This window comes from Arachis ipaensis, chromosome B04 (genome assembly GCF_000816755.2).
Source record: "Arachis ipaensis cultivar K30076 chromosome B04, Araip1.1, whole genome shotgun sequence".
Taxonomy (NCBI): Eukaryota; Viridiplantae; Streptophyta; class Magnoliopsida; order Fabales; family Fabaceae; genus Arachis; species Arachis ipaensis.
In genome coordinates, this window is record NC_029788.2 from 110,345,393 (window position 1) to 110,362,893 (window position 17,501).

General features: G+C 36.7%; 1 long non-coding RNA gene across 1 annotated transcript in view; it reads left to right on the forward strand.

Annotated features, from left to right (window-relative positions):
• LOC110270753 overlaps positions 1-1,191 on the forward strand; it is a 3,125-nt gene extending 1,934 nt beyond the window's left edge. Inside the window, exons 2-4 of the long non-coding RNA XR_002360392.1 lie at positions 160-237; positions 362-490; positions 623-1,191. This is a non-coding gene — a long non-coding RNA (uncharacterized LOC110270753). The remainder of the gene's footprint in view (positions 1-159; positions 238-361; positions 491-622) is intronic.

The following is a 17,501-nucleotide window of genomic DNA, read 5'->3' on the forward strand; positions in this document are numbered from 1 at the left end:
AATTACACGATTTGATGAGCACAATATACCCAATTAGAGCCGTTGTTTTGTTTGGAAATGATGTTCAAATTTTTTTATGCACAATCATATATGAAATGGATACACAGTCTTATTGGATGGATTAATTTTTTGATATTTCTAATTGTTTGTTTTCTACAGGTTTATTTATGTCAAAAACTGGCACTTGTGAATGAGATGTACTTTTCTATAATCCTAGATCGTAAGTCTGCTGGTCCTGTAAGTATTCTATACCGTTTGTTTAAATTTAATTTGCGTTATTTGCAGTGTTAAACCCTTGCAACTTCTTTATGGTATTTATGTAACTGAATTTCAATTCTTTCAACTTTTATTGGTTTTGCAGCTTGTCATTGCATGTAGTAAGGGAGGAACCAGCATTGAAGACCTTGCATAGAAATTCTCAGACATGATAAAAGTAATACTCTGTGTGATTTCACCATAAAATATATAGGTGCTACCGTGCTAGACATGAGTAAGTGAGACATCTACTTTGAAGTATCTTCTGCTTTTTTTGGCTTAAAATGGGGAGATTTATGATCTGATTGTGTTTTCGTTAATCATGCCAATCTAGAATTAATCATATTTATTTTTCTTTTTTCTCCAGATTCCTCACCAGCCGATTATCATTACTATATTTTGACAACACCGGGCTCTCTGTTTCGTCCTGTCTGCCATATTTTCTCTCCATCTCTTCCTACATTGTGCGTGGTTCAAATCTACTATAGTTATATAGGTTCCTGCCTCCATCACCTCTAACCTTCAACGGTGCACACCCATCGTAGGTTCAGATCTGTTGGTGCATCCTTTCTCCTACTTTTCTCATTTACTTCTGGTTTATTCTTTTTGGTTTGATTTGTTCTGAATTTTCTTTCTATGAACTTTGAAATTGATTTTGCTTGTTTTTTTGTATCCATTAATTGCTTTGCTTCATCAATGAAAGAAAAAAATAAGATCAATAGGGACCAACTGTACGTGCAACATTTTTCACAGAACTATTATAATTACCATAAGCTACATTGAAGTTTGACATATGGGATACAGCAGGACAAGAAAGATACCATAGTTTGGCTCCTATATACTTTCGTGGTGTAGCAGCAGTAATTGTTATTTATGATATCTCAAGCATTGTAAGAATTTCAGCTTAGTTAATTTTAAAAGAATCCAACAATTCTAGTCTTAGTTTCTTACTAAAATTCATGAAAACTTTTCTAATATATATCTTACTTTTTTTGTTTTGTTTTTAATCCCAGGATATATTTGTTCTGAGCCAATATAGCATTCAGAGTATCAATCTCAAGAACTCCTTTCTTCTGATTCGTCCCATTGTTCACATGATTCCTTTCAAAAGTGTACATGAATTGGTTATTTGCAACCATTTCAATGAGTTTTTGAGCTTCTGCAGGCGTCTTCTTCAGATGAAGAGATCCTCTAGCAGAGCTATCCAATGACATCTTGGACAGTTGAGACAGACCATCATAGAAGATACCTATGATGCTCCATTCAGAAAGCATGTCAGAGGGACACTTTCTGATCAATTGTTTGTATCTTTCCCAAGCTTCATAGAAGGATTCACCTTCCTTCTGTCTGAAGGTTTAGACTTCCACTCTAAGCTTACTCAATTTTTGAAGTGAAAAGAACTTTGCCAAGAAGCCATTGACTAGCTTTTCCCAAGAGTTCAGGCTTTCTTTAGGTTGTGAGTCCAACCATATCCAAGCTCTGTCTCTTACAGCAAAAGGGAATACCATAAGTCTGTGGACCTCAGGGTCAACCCCATTGGTCTTGACAGTGTCACAGATTTGCAAGAATTCAGCTAAAAACTGATGAGGATCTTCCAATGGAAGTCCATGGAACTTGCAATTCTGTTGCAATAGAGAAACTAATTGAGGTCTAAGCTCAAAGTTGTTTGCTCCAATGGCAGGGATAGAGATGCTTCTCCCATAGAAGTCGGGAGTAGGTGCAGTAAAGTCACCCAGCACCTTCCTTGCATTGTTGGCATTGTTGTTGTTTTCGGTTGCCATGTCTTCCTCTTGTTTGAAGATTTCTGTTAGGTCCTCTACAGAGAGTAGTGCTTTAGCTTCTCTTAGCTTTCGCTTCAAGGTCCTTTCAGGTTCAGTGTCAGCCTCAACAAGAATGCTTTTGTCCTTGCTCCTACTCATATGAAAGAGAAGAGAATAAGAAAATATGGAATCCTCTATGTCACAGTATAGAGATTCCTTGAGGTGTCAAAGAAAAAGAAAAATAGAAGGAAGAGGTAGAAGAATTCGAACTTAGAAAGATAGAGTTTGAATTGCACATGTTAGTCCATAAATAGAAGGATGTGAGAAGAGGGGAAGAAATTTTCGAAAATTAAAGTGAATTAATTAAAAGAAATTTTGAAAAATGGTAATTGATTTTCGAAAACCAAGAGTGGGAAAGAAATTAAGTAATTTTTGAAAAAGATTTTGAAATTGGAAATAAAAAAGATATGATTTGAAAACTATTTTGAAAAAGATGTGATTAAGAAGATATGATTGAAAAGTTATGGTTTTAAAAAGATATGATTGAAAAACAATTTAAAAAGATTTGATTTTTAAAAATCAATGACTTGGCCAACAAGAAAAGATATGATTCAAACATTAAACCTTTCTCAACAGAAAAGGCAACATACTTGAAATGTTGAATCAAATCATTAATTGTTAGCAAGTATTTTTGAAAATGGAAAGAAATTGATTTTGAAAATATATGATTGAAAAGATATGATTTGAAAAAGATTTGATTTTGAAAAATTATGAAAACTTGAAAAAAATTTGAATTAAAAACAAAATCTTCCCTCTTGTGCCATCCTGGCGTTAAACGCCCAGAATGGTATCCATTCTAGCGTTTAACGCCCAAAATGCTACCCTTTTGGGCGTTAAACGCCCAACCAGGTACCCTGGCTAGCGTTTAAATGCCAGTTTTTCTTCTTCACTGGGCGTTTTGAACGCCCAACTTTTTCTGTGTAATTCCTCTGCTGTATGTTCTGAATCTTCAATTCTCTGCATTATTGACTTGAAAAGACACAAATTAAAAATTTTTTGGATTTTTAATGATGAGGAAAAATCAAAATGCAACTAAAATCAAATGAACAATGCATGCAAGACACCAAACTTAAAAGTTTGTATACTACTGACACTAACAAATTGAGAATGCATATGAGAAACAATAAAACACACAAAACAAGAGAATTTAAAGATCAGAGCAAGTAAATCATCAAAAACAACTTGAAGATCAATGAAGACACATGAATGAATGCAAGAAGAACAGAAACATGCAATTGACACCAAACTTAAAGTGAGACACTAGACTCAAACAAGAAATATTTTTTATTTTTATGATTTTGTAATTTTTTTGGTTTTTTCCGAAAATTATATGAAAAAGAAAATAAAGAAATTCAAAATTTTTAATAAGAATTCCAGGAATCATGCAATGTTAGTCTAAAGCTTTAGTCTAAAGAAATTAGACATGGCTAGCCAAGCTTCAGCAGACATTACATACAACAGACAAATTGATGGGAATCAATTAGATCCTGTGATGATGAAAGTACCATCTAAAACTCTAGAATTCATTCTTAAAAATTCTGAAAAATACCTAATCTAAGCAACAAGATGAACCGTCAGTTGTCCAAACTCAAACAATCCCCGGCAACGGCGCCAAAAACTTGGTGCACGAAATTGTGATCATCAAAGGCACCATCAACATGGTACGCTCAATTGCAATCTCAACTCTTTATCACAACTTTGCACAACTAACCAGCAAGTGCACTGGGTCGTCCAAGTAATAAACCTTACGCGAGTAATATACATACATAATTGACACATGTTTGCTTTTATTCCATTAGTCATCCTCATACACGCATGGTTGCTCATGCTTTGAAGAAAAAAAAGAAATCAAAGAGCCGAGGGAGAGAAAGAAAACCATGAACCCCTGATGAAATTCCAACTTCGATTTCTTGAGATTCATAACTCTAAGTGAAAATCTAATCCGGTAAAAGTGTTCGTATCTTCCTCCTCTACACGTGTTATTTTTGTCTGGTAGAAGTTGACGGTGACGTAGCTCCTCTTCCCCTTGAGTTCGGCCAATTGGAGTTCTAGGAGGCACAGGCAATTTCTGACATTTTCTTCTTCAGTAACTCGGTCAAAAAGCTCCTCCAGAATTTTCGTTGACTTTGATTTCATCGGAGGTAGGGGATTTTATTTTGAAATTAACTGTTTTAAATATGAATACCATGGAAGTCTAGTGGGTATTTGTAAATAATTTAAGATTATTTGGAATGACTGAATGATGAATTTGGTTGTATTTGCTTGTATTACTTCTCTGTGATTGTGCTGTTTGACTTATTTGTATGTTGCTTTGAATCCCTTACTTAAGTTGTTAGTTCACGGATGTATTGAGATGAGATGTTGTGGTTGAAATATGACTATGTGGTTGAGAGATGGTTAGTATGACTAATTTTGTGATTAAAATCTGTTTTGATTTTTTGATTGAAAAGAGGTTGAAAATGATTCAGTTGGGACCCGAAAAGGGTGGCTAAGCCCGAGTTTTAGGAGAAGTGTTGCCGAAATTTTATAAAATCTGAGGTTTTATTTGAAAAGTTATTTTAAAAGATTTGGTTTTAGAAAATTAAATTATTTGAGATTTATTTAGTTGAGAAAAGGTGTGTTCTATTTTTTAAACTCGATTTAATAAGAAAAATATCATGTTTTAAATCCAATTTTGTAAGGAGATATTTTGTTTTAAGTGTTGTTTTGAGCTCGGTTTTTTTAAGAAAAGGAATCTCTGCCACAGGAGAGCAGGGGACAAGGATTTAAAGAATATATTAACTAAAAGGATCTCTGTCACAGGAGAGCAGAAAACAAAGATTAAAGAAATATATTAAATTAATGAAATGTCTGCCACAGGAGAGCAGATGTGATATTGTTTGGGCCTTAGTGCCAAATGTAAAGTGGAGACGCCCACACACTGAGAACTATTTTCCAGATGTACGCTTATTAATTTGGAAAGTCTCACTGTATTCGGCCTAGCCGTACGACTTATAAGCACACTGTATACATCTGGAAAGCCATATCTGTGACTTGTGCCCTGGTAATGTCGAGAGGGGGTAGGCAACCGACACATGAGCTCATGGCCTGCATTAGGGACAGGCATGCATCATATGCATTTATATGACATTGTTTGGGTGTGCATATTATAATTGGTTTGCCTATGTGAATAGTTACATTTAATTGCTAATTGTTCTACTTGATATAACTGCTTGATTGTGTTTGAACCTTCTTACTTGTGTTTGTGGCTAAAAATTGGTTGGATTGTGATGAATTAGTGGTTGATTGAGTTGCTTGGGCCTAGGGCCGTGGTTGATTATGAGATGTTATGATTGAAATATGACTAATTTTGTGATTAAAATCTATTTTGAGTTAAGAAATTTAAAGAAAAGTAATTGTTTATCTGAAGTAGAGATAAAAGTATTTCCAAAGGTTTAACAAAATATTTTTACTAAGTAAGTTAATTATTTGCATTGAATTCATTACTTTTACGGTATTCCCAATCCCTACTGAGAACGTGTGGTTTGTTCTCACCAAATCTTCCACGCTTTCAGTGACATAGGTTCAGAGATTCAGTAAGAAGCTGCAGACGATTAGTAGATTTACTTGTGATTCCTGTTGTTTTTATAGAGTTCCCTCGCCCTTGTTGCTTCAGGGTTTTTATTTTATCCAGAGGGATAGGTATTGTATTTGAGTTTTACATTGAATTTAATTGTATGGCATCTATTATTAATAATTATGTGATTTTAATTACTAAAATTTATTTTCTGAAATTTTCTTATAAACTGAAACGCAATATCAACATAAAGGCTCAATATTAAATAGAAAATAAAGAAAATCAGGTTTGTAACACCTTACTTTTGGTACGATCATGACGTGCTAAAAATTAGGGTGTTACAACTACTCACAGTGGAAGGAGAGAATATGGATCTTCGTGCAACCAATCGACTATGACATTTGAAAGATTATTATCAACGGACCTGATGTTCTGACAAAGCAAAATGCTGATGGAGAAGTGGTGCCAAAGGAAGATAACGAGTGGACAGAGAATGAAAAGAAGAAAGTTGAACTCAATGCCAATGCAATCAAGCTAATGCATTGTACTGTTAGTTTTGAAGAGTTCAAAAAAATTTCAAGATGCAAAATTGCCAAAAAAAATTTGGGACAAGCTGCAACTCTTCCATGAAGGAACAAAACAAGTAAAAAAGACAAGAATAGACATGCTGATGAAGGAGTACGAGATGTTCTTCAAGAAGGAGGGTGAAAGCATTGATGGACGCTATGAAAAAGATTTATTCCGAAGAAACTCTAGTGAGAAGGATTTTGAGAAATCCCACTAAGAAATAGAAAGTAAAAGGCACAACCATTTTCGAGAGGAATAATTTTTAAAAAAAAATATCTATAATGAGCTAAGAGGCAATCTGTTGGCCTATGAACCTACCCACATGTCTTAAGACAGAGATGATAAAAAGAAAAGTGTAATATTAAAGTCAAGAATGATGGTCAAAGAAGAAGAATCTAATGATAGCATAACACATGATGAAATGGAATTCTTTGCAGGAAGATTAAGGAGATTAATAAGATACAAAGATAAAGCAACAATGATGCGGTATTTATAACCCACAAACTAACTAGTAAGTGCACCGGGTCGTACCAAGTAATACCTCGGGTGAGTGAGGGTCGATCCCACGAGGATTGATAGATTAAGCAACAATGGTTGATTAAATTACTTAGTTAGATAAACAGAATAGTATGTTTGAGAGTTCAAAAGATATTAAACAATATAAAGAATATTAAAGAAAGTCAGATAAATAAGTTGGGAATAATATATGGAGAAACAATTAAGGCTTCACAGTTATCTATTTTCCGGATTGATTTTTCTTACTAACTATTTTAATTATGCAAGATTTAATTCATGGCAAACTATATGTGACTAGACCCTAATTCCTTAGACCTTCCTAGTCTCCTCTAAAATTCATCAACCGCCAATTCCTTGGTCAATTAATTCCAATTAGAAGCTGCATGATCAAATTTCAGTTTATATGCCACAAAAATCCTAATTATCCAAAAATAAGAGGATTATATGTCACGTGTCCCGTTAAATCCAGATAATTAAAATTTAGGAGAAATTGTTTTTAAGCTGTTGTTCAAGTAAAGAGCTTTTCCAAGTTATACAAGAACTCAATTAGAAAGAGGGTTATACTTCCGTTCCACCCAAATTCACAAGATAAAGAACGAAAACATGTCTTAAATTTATAAATCAGTACATAAATTAAAATGGAAAAAGTAGTAGAATCAATCCGCCAATAGACAGAGCTCCTAACCTTAACAATGGAGGTTTAGTTGCTCATGGTTCAGAGGGAAAACTAAGATTCTGATAAAATGTATTTTGGTAGTCTGGAATCTCCTCTTTCCCGGAAGAAAAGTTTCTTCTTTTTATATCTAATCCTAATAAATTTAAAAATCTAATTTCTGAAATTAAAATAATATCTTTCCCTAAAATAATATTTAAATTTAAATCAGAATTAATCAAATAATCAGCAAGTATTCAATTGATGGATGGAGACCACTTGTTTCGTCCATTCTGCAGCTTCTAATCTGTGTTTTCTAGGCTGGAAACTGGGTCAAAACAGCCCAGAAATCGCCCCCAGCTTTTTTCTGCGTTTTCTGCACGTGGCGCATGTCACGCGTACGCGTCAGTCATGCGTATGCGTCGCTGAGCAAATCTTCAAATCATTCATACGCGTCAATCATGCGAACGCGTCGCCATGGAAAGCTCCAAATCACACGCATGCGTCAGTCACGCATACGCGTCGCTCCTCGCTGCCATCTCTTTTGATCCTTGTGCTGCAGAAACTCCATCAAATCCAGTCGAATGCTATCTAGAATAAACAAAATTGCAAAAGACTCAAAGTAGCATCCATATTGGCTAAAAGATAATTAATTCTTTATTAAACTCAACAATTTAGATGCAAATTCACTAGGAAAAGATAGGAAAGATTCTCACGCATCACAACACCAAACTTGAATTGTTGCTTGTCCTCAAGCAACCAAAATTAATATAGGCTTAGGATGTGAATTTGCATGAGAATGAGAGTTCGATTAAGCTCATGTCTCTTCTTATAGTGGGGTTTACAACTGCAATCCTGAATAGTTTTGGCATCTCACTTTCCTTTGAATCAGAAGGATGTCACTGTTATTCGGAATTAGAATTCGGATAATATATGAATTCTCTGATCTTTTGTACTTCAATTTAATCCTTGAACACAACAATTTTTTTTCTGGTGCTTTGCACCTTGAGCCTAGCCGTGACTTTAAATGTTTTGTCTCAAGCTTTACTTGACACAGAAACACCACAAGCACTTAACTAGGGAACTTTCTTTAAGTTCTAAAATTTTTTTAGTTACTCCCAGACAGTGGTGCTCAAAGCCTTTGGCGTACTCTGCAATTGATCTTGACTCTAAATGTTTTGTCTCAAGGATTACTTGACACAGGAACACCACAAGCATGTGACTAGAGAAACAACTCTTTGAGCTTTTAATCATGTCTGACCTCCCTAGCCATTGATGCTCAGAGCCTTGGACCTTGCTCTTATTTTTCTTTTGCTGTTTCTTTTGCTTCAAGGCTTAAACTTTCAGTAATTTCAGAGAAATCATAATAGTTCTCTAAATTCCTGTTCCTTATACATCAACATCCTTTGATTCAAATTCGACAATGCACTGTTCATGTCATGCATTCAGAATTACAATTAATACCACCACATTTGAATAAATGAGACTATTCTTAAAATTAAACTTAATTTCTCATGCATTACACTCTTTTTTCTTCTTTCTTTCTTTTTTTTTTATTTCAAGCTCAGTGGGACAATACATGAGACATCTTTTCAGAATTCAAACAATTAAGAGAAAACTAAAATGGAACCTAGGACTCTAGCTAATAATGGGTCATGCAATAAACAAAGCAAAATAGCAGAAAACTGGAACATAATATAGTAAAATTGGGAAGGAATATAGAATGAAAGGAACTCAACCACCTTAGTTATCCTATCGGTCGTTTTATTCTTCAGGTTGTGCTCCTCCGTGAAGATGATTTGCCTCCCTTTTGGTGCCATAAAAACAAAGAGAAAATCCTTAAGCGGAGCGTCAACACCAAACTTAAAGGTTTGCTTGTCCTCAAGCAAGGAAGAGCTGAAAATAGAAAGAGACAAATATTATGATGAAAGAAAAAGAAAAGGATAAAAGAATAAGAGAGAATTAGGATTGGAAGATGGAAAAAGAAAATTAAAACTGGGCGGCGAACTAATGTAGTTGTGCGGCACAAGCGATGCGTACGCATACGGCACGCGTACGCATGGGTCGTGAATTCTCATTAATGATGCGTGAGCGTCAGGCACACGTCCGCATGCCCTTGGATTTGTGCGATTCACGAGAAGCCAGCCGCGCGCACGCACAACTCTCTGTTCACGTGGCTTGGGAACCAACATTTTCAATCGACGCGTGCGCATCATGCACGCACACGCGTGGATGGCCATTTATGCAAATGTCGCGCATGCGTCAGGAACGCGTACGCGTGAACCAGTTTTGTGCTTCTAGCACACTTCCAGCCCCAAGCCAACACAACTCTCTGTCCAAACACTTATTTACATCGAATTTCAAGGTCACGCATACGCGTCACTAACGCGTACGCGTGGAGTGCCAAAATCACCAATGACATGCACGCGTGGGGTATTCGTACGCGTGGGCTTGTTTGTGCGAAAGGCATCATTTCTGCGCCACTCCCGTGCAACTCTCTGTTTTTTTTTATTTTTCACGCACACCAATCTGACGCTTGCGCGTCGTGTGCTTCTTCTCTCTCTCTCTCTCTCTCTCTAGCTTATTTTTCTCCTTATAGAGCTTGGCATTCTCATAGGCTGAGTATCTGAATTCATCAAGCTCATTTAACTGAAGCATTCGCTTAATTTCTGTAGCTTCTGAATCAAGGTTTAGATACCTGATTGCCCAGTAGGCTTTGTGCTCCAGTTCAATTGGCAAGTGACAGGCTTTGCCATAGACCAACTAATAAGAGGACATGCCAACAGGAGTCTTGTACGCTGTCTGGTATGCCCAGAGAGCATCATCAAGTTTCCTAGAACAGTCCTTTCTTGAAACACTGATGGTCTTCTCTAGAATCCTTTTGAGTTTCCTATTGGAAACTTCAACCTGTCCACTTGTTTGAGGGTGATAGGGGGTTGCCACTTTATGACGGACTCCATTTCTCTGCAAAAGAGAGTCCAGCTGTCTGTTGCATAAGTGACTTTCACCATCACTAATGAGTGTCCTTGAAACACCAAACCGGCTAAAGATATATTTCTGAAGAAAGCTCAGTACCACCTTGGCATCATTGGTGGGTAGAGCCACAGCTTCCACCCACTTGAACACATAGTCAACTGCCACTAGAATATAGTTGTTTGAATGCGAGGGTGGGAAAGGTCCCATGAAATCAATACCCCACACATCAAACAACTCAACCTCGAGAATCCCTTGCTGTGGCATTTCATGGTTGGCAGGGAGATTTATAGCTTTTTCACATCTGTCATAGTGCTTCACAAATGCTCTTGAGTCCCTGAAGAGAGTCGTCCAGTAGAACCCGCTCTGAAGGACTTTTGTAGCTGTCCTTTCACCACCAAAGTGGCCTCCATAATCAGAACCATGACAGTGCCAAAGAATCTGCTGTTTTTCCTCATCTGGGACACATCTCTGGATTATGCCATCTGAACACCTCTTAAAAAGATATGGTTCCTCCCAGATATAGTACTTTGCATCAGTCAACAGCTTCTTTACTTATTGCCTGCTGTACTCCTTTGGAATAAAATTCATGGCTTTATAATTTGCAATGTCTACAAACTATGGAGCCTGCTGAATGAGGAACAATTGTTCATCTAGAAACGTCTCAGTCACAGCTGTGGGTGGTTGTACTCCTGCTTTAGGTTCAATCCTAGAGAGATGGTCAGCTACTTGATTTTCTAACCCTTTCTTATCTTTTATCTCAATATCAAACTCCTGAAGGAGCAACACCCATCTAATTAATCTTGGTTTAGAATCCTATTTGGTTAGAAGGTACTTCAAAGCAGTATGATCAGTATAAATAATAACCTTAGAACCAATCAAATAGGAACTAAACTTATCAACAGCATACACAATAGCTAATAATTCTTTTTCTATAGTTGTGTAATTCTTTTGGGCATCATTTAATACACGGCTAGCATAGTAAATGACATGTACAAGCTTACCATGTCTCTGTCCTAAAATAGCTCCTATAGCAAAGTCACTAGCATCACACATCAATTCAAAAGGTAGATCCCAGTTAGGGGGAGCTATAATGGGAGCAGAGATAAGGTTTGCTTTCAGAATTTCAAAAGCATGCAGGCAATCAGAATCAAAGACAAAAGGAACACCAACAACCAACATGTTGCTTAATGGTTTGGCAATTTTTAAAAAATCCTTTATAAATCTTCTATAAAATCCTGCATGACCCAAGAAACTTCTGATTGCCTTAACATTAGCTGGTGGTGGTAATTTTTCAGTTACCTCTACCTTTGCTTTTTCAACTTCAATCCCCTTACTTGAAATCCGGTGTCCAAGAACAATACCTTCTGTAACCATAAAATGACATTTTTCCCAATTTAAAACAAGGTTTGATTCTTGACACCGTTTCAAGACAAGAGATAAATGCTTAAGGCAGGATTCAAAAGAATTACCAAAGACAGAAAAGTCATCCATAAATACCTCAATGAACTTTTCAATCATGTCAGAAAAAATTGAAAGCATACACCTCTGAAAAGTTGCTAGAGCATTGCAAAATTCAAATGGCATTCTCCTGTAAACAAATACTCCAAAGGGGCATGTGAATGCTGTCTTCTCTTGATCTTGAGAGTCCACTGCAATTTGATTATAACCAGAATATCCATCTAAAAAACAATAAAATGCATGACCAGCTAACCTCTCAAGCATCTAATCAATGAAAGGCAGGGGGAAGTGATCCTTCCTTGTAGCAGTGTTGAGCCTCCTGTAGTCTATACACATTCTCCATCATGTGACTGTTCTTGTAGGAATGAGCTCATTCTTATCATTCTTGATCACTGTCATCCCTCCTTTCTTGGGGACTACATGCACAGGACTTACCCAAGGACTGTCAGAAATAGGGTAAATAATACCTGCTTCCCATAATTTCATTACCTCTTTTTGGACCACTGTTTCATGGTTGGATTGAGTCTCCTTTGTGGTTGCACAACTAGTTTAGCATCATCTTCAAGGAGGATCTTGTGCATACACTTGGTTGGACTAATCCCCTTCAAGTCACCAATGGTCCACCTAAGAGCTATTTTATGGCTCCTGAGCACTGAAATAAGCGCCTCTTCCTCTTCAGGCTTCAAGGAAGAGCTAATAATCACTGGATATGAGTCATTCTCACCCAAGAACACATATTTCAGAGAAGGAGGTAAGGATTTGAGCTCAAGCTTGGGGGCTTCCTCCTCTGCTTTAGGCGTGTAAACCACAGCCTTCTGGGGTGGTGAATCATCAACTTCAACTAATTCATATTCAGAACTAGGATCCAGAATATCATCAAGTACCTCAGCTTCCAGTACTTCTTGAACAAGTGGTTCAATAGCATCTATTTTCATACACCCTTCAGAATCATTAGGGTGCTTAAGAACTTCAAAAATATGAAGGACCACCTGTTCTTCATTGACCCTCAAGGTTAATTCACCATTTTGCACATCAATCAGAGCTCTACCTATAGCTAAAAAGGGTCTTCCAATTATAATAGAGGATTTTACCTCCTCTTCCATGTCTAATATCACAAAATCAACAGGAAAAATTAATGGTCCTACTTTAACAAGTAAATCTTCAACAACACCCACAGGTAATTTAATAGAGAGATCAGCAAGTTGAAGAGAAATACGAGTGGGTTTTACCTCCTCAATTTGAAGCTTTTTCATTACTCAAAGTGGCATGAGATTGATGCTAGCTCCAATGTCACATAAAGCTCTCTGAATGGTGACATCTCCAATGGTGTAAGGAATCACAAAGCTCCCTGGATTTGGCATCTTCTCAGGAATTTTATGTTGAATAATGGCACTGCATTCCTTGGTTAACACCACTGTTTCTTGTTCCTTCCAATTCCTCTTGTGGGTCAACAATTCTTTCATAAATTTTGCATAGAGAGGCATTTTCTCAAGAGCCTCTACAAAAGGGATGTTGATCTGTAACTTCTTGAAGACATCCAAAAATTTAGAAAACTGCTTTTCTTTGGAAGCCTTCTGAAGTCTCTGAAGATATGACATTTTTGGCTTGTATTCTGGAACTTTTGGCAAGGTAGGATAAGTGTCAAGAGAATCAGAGAATGGGTTGTCTGCACGCTTAGGAAGGGCGTGGTCTACTTCTTCCTCCTTCTCCTTTGGAGCTTCTTTTTCAATTGACTTCTCATTGACTTTGGTCTCAGATCCAGCCACTTTACCACTTCTCAATTCAAGGACCTTGCAATCTTCTCTTGGGTTTACCACTGTATCACCTGGAAAGGTACCTGTAGACTTCTCAGGTATTTGCTTGCTCAGTTGACCCATTTACACCTCCAGATTCCTAATAGAAGCTCTGGTTTTCTGCATAAAACTCTTCATCATCTTCCAGTTAGAATCTTCTTGGGATTTAGAGTTTGCCTGCTGAGGTGGTTGCTGTTGATGAGTCTGAAATTGGCGGTTATTGTGATTGCTCTGTTAGAAGTCGCCCTGAGAATTATTGTTGAAATTTTGATGTCTCTGAGGTTGGTCTCTCCACCCAAATTTTGGGTGATTTCTCCATCCCTGATTGTATGTCTGAGAGTACGGATCATTATTGGGATTTCTAGGACCACTCCCCATGTAATTGACCTGTTCAGAAGAGGATTGAGCATAATTATAATTATCATTTTGCATAAAATTACCTGTCATGTCATAGGGGACCTCTTGAGGTGGATTTTGGGTGTTGATAGCTGAGACTTGCATGCCACCCATCTGTTGAGTAAGTAGGCTTATTTGCTGAGACATAAGCTTATTCTGAGCAAGAATAGCATTAAGAGCGTCCATTTCCAACACACCTTTCTTCTGAGAAGTCTCAGAGTTCACAGAATTTCTGTTAGATGAATACAAATATTGATTGCTAGCAACCAATTCAATAAGCTCAATAGTCTCCTCAAGTGTCTTCTTCATGTGCAATGAACCACCTGCAGAATTATCTAAGCATATTTTGGACATCTCACCCAATCCTTCATAAAAGATATCTAGTTGGGTCCATTTGGAGAACATGTCCGGAGGGCATTGCCTAGTCAGCAACTTGTACCTCTCCCAAGCTTCATAGAGGGTCTTACCATCCTTCTGCTTGAAGGTCTGAACCTCCATCCTAAGCTTAGTAAGCTTCTTTGGTGGGAAGAATTTAGTAAGAAACCCAATAACAACCTTTTCCCAAGTATCCAAACTCTCCTTGGGTTGAAAATCTAGCCAAAGCTTTGCTCTATCCCTCAGAGCAAACAGAAAGAGTATGAGTTTGTATACCTCTGGGTTCACTCCATTTGTCTTCACAGTATCACAAATCTGCAGAAAATTAGAGATGAATTGATTTGGATCTTCTTGAGGAAGACCATGATACTGGTAGTTTTGTTGCACCAGAATGACCTCAATGCTCTTTCCATAAAGGTCTGCAGTAGGAGCAGTGTAAGAGCCAAGCACTCTCCTTTGTTGCTCATTCCCATTCGGATTTGCCATGTTGGTATTATCAGCATTATTGGGATCCATAGTGGATTCCGCGTCCTTGCAAAGTCTTGTTTGTTGCAAACGTCGCTTTAAAGTCCTTTCAGGTTCAGGATCAAAGTCTAACAGATGTTCTTTGTCTCTGTTCCTGCGCATAAATAAACAGAAGACCAGAAAAGATGGAACTTTCTACGTCAGAGTATAGAGAATTCCTAGTAAGGTGACCTGAGTAAAGAGATAAAATATTGAATAAAACAAATACTACTAACCAAGAAACACCAAACTTAATTTCAGAAACTAAGAGAAAAAAATTAAATAAAATAAATCAAAATATTTTTTTTGAAAATTTAAAGAAATAAAAAATGCCTAATCTAAGAAATCAAACAACCAGTGGCTGTCAATCACAATCAATCCCCAACAACGTCGCCAAAAATTTGGTGCGGTATTTATAACCCACAAACTAACCGGCAAGTGCACCGGGTCGTATCAAGTAATACCTCAAGTGAGTGAGGGTCGATCCCACGAGGATTGATGGATTAAGTAACAATGGTTGATTAAATTACTTAGTTAGATAAACAGAATAGTATGTTTGAGAGTTCAAATGACATTAAACAATATAAAAAATATTAAAGAAAGTCAGATAAATAAGTTGGGAATAATATATGGAGAAACAGTTAAGGCTTCAGAGTTATCTATTTTCCGGATTGATTTTTTTTACTAACTATTTTAATTATGCAAGATTTAATTCATGGAAAACTATATGTGACTAGATCCAAATTCCTTAGACCTTCCTAGTCTCCTTTAAAATTCATCAACCGCCAATTCCTTGGTCAATTAATTCCAATTAGAAGCTGCATGATCAAATTCCAGTTTATATGCCACAAAAATCCTAATTATCCAAAAATAAGAGAATTATGTCATGTGTCCCGTTAAATCCAGATAATTAAAATTTAGGAGAAATTGTTTTTAAGCTGTTGTTTAAGTAAAGAGCTTTTCCAAGTTATACAAGAACTCAATTAGAAAGAAGGTCATACTTCCGTTCCACCCAAATTCATAAGATAAAAACGAAAACATGTCTTAAATTTATAAATCAGTACATAAATTAAAACGGAAAAAGTAGTAGAATCAATCCATACAAATAGATAGAGCTCCTAACCTTAACAATGGAGGTTTAGTTGCTCATGGTTCAGAGAGAAAACTAGGATTCTGATAAAATGTATTTTGGTAGTCTGGAATCTCCTCTTTCCCAGAAGAAAAGTTTCTTCTTTTTATATCTAATCCTAATAAATTTAAAAATCTAATTTCTAAAATTAAAATAATATATTTTCCTAAAATAATATTTAAATTTAAATCAGAATTAATCAAATAATCAGCAAGTCTTCAATTGATGGATGGAGACCACTTGTTTCGTCCATTCTGCAGCTTCTAATCTGTGTTTTCTGGGTTGGAAACTGGGTCAAAACAGCCCAGAAATCGCCCCCAGCTTTTTTCTGCGTTTTCTGCACGTGGCGCATGTCACGCGTACTCGTCAGTCACGCGTACGCGTTGCTGAGCAAATCTTCAAATCATGCGTACGCGTCAGTCACGCGCACGCGTCGCCATGGAAAGCTCCAAATCACGCGCACGCGTCAGTCACGCATACGCGTCGCTCCTCGCTGACATCTCCTTTGATCCTTGTGCTGCAAAAGCTCCATCAAATCCAGCCGAATGCTATCTAGAATAAAACAAAATTGCAAAAGACTCAAAGTAGCATCCATATTGGCTAAAAGATAATTAATTCTTTATTAAACTCAACAATTTAGATGCAAATTCACTAGGAAAAGATAGGAAAGATGCTCACGCATCACAACACCAAACTTGAATTGTTCCTTGTCCTCAAGCAACCAAAATTATATAGGCTTAGGATGTGAATTTGCATGAGAATGAGAGTTCGATTAAGCTCATGTCTCTTCTTATAGTGGGGTTTACAACTGCAATCTTGAATAGTTTTGGCATCTCACTTTCCTTTGAATCAGAAGGATGTCACTGTTATTCGGAATTAGAATCCGGATAATATATGAATTCTCTGATCTTTTGTACTTCAATTTAATCCTTGAACACAACAATTTTTTTTCTGGTGCTTTGCACCTTGAGCCTAGCCGTGACTTTAAATGTTTTGTCTCAAGCTTTACTTGACACAGAAACACCACAAGCACTTAACTAGGGAACTTTCTTTAAGTTCTAAAATTTTTTTAGTTACTCCCAGACAGTGGTGCTCAAAGCCTTTGGCGTACTCTGCAATTGATCTTGACTCTAAATGTTTTGTCTCAAGGATTACTTGACACAGGAACACCACAAGCATGTGACTAGAGAAACAACTCTTTGAGCTTTTAATCATGTCTGACCTCCCTAGCCATTGATGCTCAGAGCCTTGGACCTTGCTCTTATTTTTCTTTTGCTGTTTCTTTTGCTTCAAGGGTTAAACTTTCAGTAATTTCATAGAAATCATAATAGTTCTCTAAATTCCTGTTCCTTATACATCAACATCCTTTGATTCAAATTCGACTATGCACTGTTCATGTCATGCATTCAGAATTACAATTAATACCACCACATTTGAATAAATGAGACTATTCTTAAAATTAAACTTACTTTCTAATGGATTACACTCTTTTTTCTTCTTTCTT